This window comes from Neovison vison, chromosome 14, assembly GCF_020171115.1.
Source record: "Neovison vison isolate M4711 chromosome 14, ASM_NN_V1, whole genome shotgun sequence".
Classification (NCBI taxonomy): domain Eukaryota; kingdom Metazoa; phylum Chordata; class Mammalia; order Carnivora; family Mustelidae; genus Neogale; species Neogale vison.
The window spans coordinates 17222622-17227768 of NC_058104.1; positions in this window are offsets into that span (position 1 = coordinate 17222622).

Genomic DNA, 5147 nt, shown 5'->3' on the forward strand with positions numbered 1-5147 from the left:
TTTCTTGCTCGGTGCGTGTCTCAGCCATCTGGGAATACAGGGCAGGCCCACGTGGCTTCCCCAGGGACCCCACACGGGGGAGCTTTCCAGGGCAGTGTTGAGGGAGGGGTTCTGGCTGGGCGTCAGCTTGGGAGTGAGGGATGGCCTCAGGGGGGCATTCATGTTTCTCCTGCTCTGAGGTCTTTCCTCAGCTCTGAATAGCATGGTTTCCTCCTGGGTAGCAGGCAGACTCATGGGGTGTGTTTCAGGGTTCCCCAATTTGAGGTCTCAAGGGACAGGCCCTTGGGAAAGGAAGATGAAAGCCCAAATGAGGGTTTTTGCCAGGGCCTAGGGGCATGATAAGCCTGATCCGCCATCGCCGGTGTGGGCACTCCAGGGGGCGGCATAGCAGGAGGGTTTGGCCTCGTGTTTGCCTGATTCACAGAGAGATTTCTCCCAGGGTTTGGGTTGTGACCACTCATGACCCCAAGCCAGGCTCAGGTGGAGGTCCTACAAACATGCGCTGCCAGAAACGAGGTCGCCAGGGGTTTTCTGGCAAATTCTCATGATCTTCCCAAATCAATATCAATCTGGGAAGAAAGCTCATGAGAATTGGCCGGCATTGGACTGGAATTTGGGCCATGTTGTCGCCCATGGTCTAGAGCACTTCCTCACTCGGTGCATGTCACGGGCATCTGGGAACACGGGCCGGTTCCACACAGCTCCCCTGAGGGCCCCAGGGCAGGGGAGCTTTCCAGGGGCAGAGCTGAGGGAGGGGTTCTGGTTGGGCGTCAGCCTTGGAGTTTTGGCCTGGTGTGATGGAGAAGGTGGCTGATGGCCTCGGCGGGGGTGGGGGGTGGGGGGGGTGAGTGTTTGGGGTGGGGGGGTGGGTGGGGCACCCCCTCCCTATCTGAGGGTTTTCTGCAACTCCAAAGGGTTGGAATCCTCCTGCGTAGCAGTCGGACTCATCTGGTGTGCTTCAGGTTTCCCCAGTTTGAGAGCTCGAGGGACAGGCCCTGGAGAGGAAAGACTGAAAACCCAACTGAGGGTTAGGGCCATGGCCTAGGGGCATGGCAGGCCAAATCCACCAGTGCCGGGTGGGCAACCCAGGGGGATGAGTCAAAGGAGGCGATGGCCTCACGTGTGCCTGATTCGTAGAATGCTTTCCCGTAAGGTCGCTACCTCCTAGGACCCCGGGCCAGGCCCAGGTGAAGGCCCTGTGGACAAGTGCCACAGGAAGCGGGGGTTTTCTGGCCAAATGTCACGAGCTTTCTGCCCAAATCGATATCCATTTGCACAGAAAGTTTGTCAAAATTGTCTGGCGTTGGGCGGCAATTCAGGCCACACCGGTGACCATGGTCTAGAGCGCTTTCTTGCTCGGTGCGTGTCACGGCCATCCGGAATACGGGCCGGTCCCCTGCCGCTCCCCCTAGGTCTCCCGCAAAGGGGAACTTTCCATTGGCCGAGTTGAGGGAGGGGTTCTGGCTGGGCATCAGCATCCGAATTTTAGGCCTGTTTTGGCGTGGATGGTGGAGGGTGATCTCGGAGGGGCATGCCTATTTCTCCATCTCTGAGGGTTTTCCTTAGCTCCGAAGGGCACGGTTTCCTCAGGCAGGCGGACTCATTGGGTGTGTTTCAGGATTCCTCAATTGAGGCCTCAAGGGACAGGTTCCTGGGGAAGGAAGACTGAAAACCCAATGAGGGTTAGGGCCAGGGCTAGGGGCATGGCAGGCCTGATCCGCCAGCGCCAGGATGGATACCCCAGGGGGTTGATTAGTAGGAAGCACTGGCCTTGCGTGCACCTGACTCATAGAGGGCTTTCTCACAGCATTTGGGCTCCAACCCCTTGGGACCCTCACCAGGCCCAGGCAGCGGCCCTGCAGACATGCACCGCAGGAAGCGAGTTTGCCAGTTTTGTTTTCTGGCCAATTCTCATGAGCTTTCTGCCCAAATTGATATCGAGTTGGGTAGAAAGCTTGTGAGGATTGGCCGGCGTTGTGTGGCGATTCAGGATGCACTGGAGTCCGTGGTCTAGAGCAGTTTTTTGCTTGGTGTTTGGGTGCCTTCCGGGAACACAGGCTCGTCCCACATGCCTCTCCCAAGGTCCAACATGCTGGGGAGCTTTCTGCGGGCCTAGTTTAGGTAGAGGTTCTGGATGGGTGTCCGTCTATGTGTTGGAAGCATGGTGGGCCATCCAAGGTGGGGGTTGGTCTCAGGGGGTCGTGCAGCTCAATCCCGCTCTGAGGGTTTGTGCAGCTGCAGTAGCACAGTTTCCTCCTGAGTGGCAGGCGGAGTCCTGCAGTATGGTTCATGGTTCCCCAATCTGGAGGACTCGAGGGTCAGGCTCCTGGGGTCAGAAGCCTGAAAACCCAACCGAGGGTTAGGGACAGGGTCTATGGGCATGGCAGGCCCGATCTGCCAGTGCCACGGTGGGCACTGCTGGGGGTTGAGTAGCAGGTGCCATTGACCTTACATGCATCTCACTCATAGAAGGCTTTCTCACAGGGTTCGGGTCATGAACACTTGGGACCGTGAGCCAGGCCCAGGCAGCAGCCCTTTAGACATGACCCGCAGGAAGTGAGTTTGCCGTGGGTTCTCCGGCCAATTCTCTCAAGCTTTCTGCCCAAATCGATATGGGCAGAAAGCTCATGAGAATTGGCCGGTGATAGGCTGTGACTCGGACTGCGCTGTCGCCTGCGGTCTAGAGCGTTTTCTCACTCGGTGTGTGTTGTGGCCATCCGGGAACATGGGCCGGACCCACAGGGCTTCCCCACATGCCCCATGCAGGGAAGCTTTCCAGGGGGCCGAGTTAAGGGAGGGGGTATGGGTGGGCGTCAGCCTTCACGTTTGTCTCCTGGTGGGAGCAGAATGTGTGGGATGGCCGCAGTGGTATTATGCAGGTTTCTCCTGCTTTGAGGGTTTTGCGTAGCTTCGAGCAGCACCATTTTCTCCTTGGTGGCAAGTGGAATCATGCAGTGTGGCTCAGAGGTTTCCAATCTGTAGGTCTCGAGGCCAGACCCCTAGGGACCGAAGCCTGAAAACCCAACTGAGGGTTTGGGCCAGGGCCTAGGGGCATGGCAGGCCAGAAATTCCATCGCCAGGGTGGGCAACCAAGGCGGCTGAGTAGTAGGTGTCCTTGGCTTCGCCCGCGCATGGTTCTTAGAGGGATTTCTCACCGGATTCCATCCTTGACCACTCTGTTCCCGGGGCTAGGCCCAGTTAGCGGCCCCGTGGATCTGTGCCACAGGAAGCGAGTTCACTGTGTGTTTTCTGGCCAATGTTCATGGCTTTCTGTCTAAATCTTTATCAATTTTGGCAGAAAGTAGAACGCTTGTGAGAATCGCCCAGCGTTGGGTGACGATTCAGGCCTTGCTGGCGCCCGCGGTGTAGAGCACTTTCTCGCTAGGTGTGTGTCGTGGTCATCCAGGAAAGTGGGCCGGCGGCAAGCCATTCCACCGAAAGCACAATGTAGCTTTCCAGGGACAGAATCGAAGGAGGGATTCTTGCCGGGCGTCAGCTTCCGAGTTTGAAGCACAGCGTGGTGCCAAATGTGGGGGATGATCTCAGGGTGGGCATGCAGCTTTCTCCAGGTCTGAGGGTTTTCTGCAGCTCAGCAGGGCACGGCATGGCAGGCAGAGTCATGCGGTATGGTTCAGAGGTCTCCAATCTGGAGGACTCGAGGGACATGCCTCTGGGGACAGAAGCATGAAACCCCACCAAGGGTTAGGGTCAGGGCCTAGGAACATGGCAGGATCGATCCACCAGTGCCGGTGCAGGCATCCCAGGGGGCTGAATAGCAGGAGACATGGACCTTGCGTGCGCCTGATTCATAGAGGGCTTTCTCGCCATGTTGGCCTCTTGAGATGGAAGCCTGAAAATCCAAACTAGGGTTAGGATTAGGATTCATCCTAATTCATCCCCAATTGAGGGCGGGTGTCAGGTGGAAGGGCTTGGCTTTGGTTCCAGGGCACGTGCAGATCCTGGGGGTGGCCTTGGGGTACATGCCCGTTTTTCCCACTCTGAGGTTTTTGGGCAGCTCCAAATGGCACCATTTCACCCTAGGAGGCCGGCGCGGTGTTGGTGGGAGTCTCAGGCATCCCCAGTCTGGCATGCTTGGGAGCCAGCCCTCATCACAGAAGCCTGAACACCCTACCTAGGGTTAGGGCCAGGGTGTAGGGCCATGGCAGGTCTCATCTGCCAGTGCTGAGACGGGCTCCCCTCAGGGCTGAGTTGAGGGCATTTGTCCAGCACCGCCGCAGAATCCAGCTTTATGGCCAGAGGGTTGTTGTTGGTTGGGGTGGCTTTAGGGTGGAAGCCAGTTTCTCCCCTTCTGAGGGTTTGACGCAGCTCCGAACAGCATGGTTTCCTACCACGTGGCTGGTGGAGTCCTGGAATTTTACTCAGGGGTCCTTCATCTGGGGGGCTTGGGAGCCTGGCCTCTCAGAATGGAAGCTTGAAAACCCAAATTAGGGTTAGGGTTAGGGCCTGGGGGTATGGCAGGCCTGATCTGCAGGCACTGAGGCAGGCTCCCCTCGGGGCTGAGTAGAGGGCATGTGTCCATCAGCAGGGCAGAATCCGGCTCTATGGCCAGCAGGGACTCTGATGGCGGAGTGGCTTTAGGGGGGAAGGCAGGTTTCTCCTCGGCTAAGGATTTGGCGCAGGTCCAAACACCATGGGTTCCTAGTGTGTGGCTAGTTTTGGAGTGTTTCTCAGGGGTCCTTGATCTGGGATTCTTGGGAGCCAGGGCCCTCGGAATGGAAGCCTGAAAATCCAAACTAGGGGTAGGGTTAGGGTCTAGGCGAGTTACAGGCTCGATCTACCGGAGCTGAGGTGGGCTCCCCTCAAGCCCGATTTGAGGGCATTTGTCCAGCGGCATGGCAGAATCTGGCTTTATGGCCTGGGGGCCCCTGATGTTTGGGGTGGCTTTATGGGGGCATGGAGTTTTCTCACCCTCTGATGGTTTGGTGTAGCTCCAAACACACTGTTTCATACTGCATTACCAGTTGAGTCTTAAAATGTTGCTCAGGGGTCCTTTATCTGGGGAGCTTTGGAGTCAGGCCCCTCAGAATGGAAGCCTGAAACCCATACTAGGGTGAGGGTTAGGGCCTAGGGGACTTGCACGACTGATCTGCTCCCTCAGGGCTGTGTTGAGGATATGCGTCCATCCG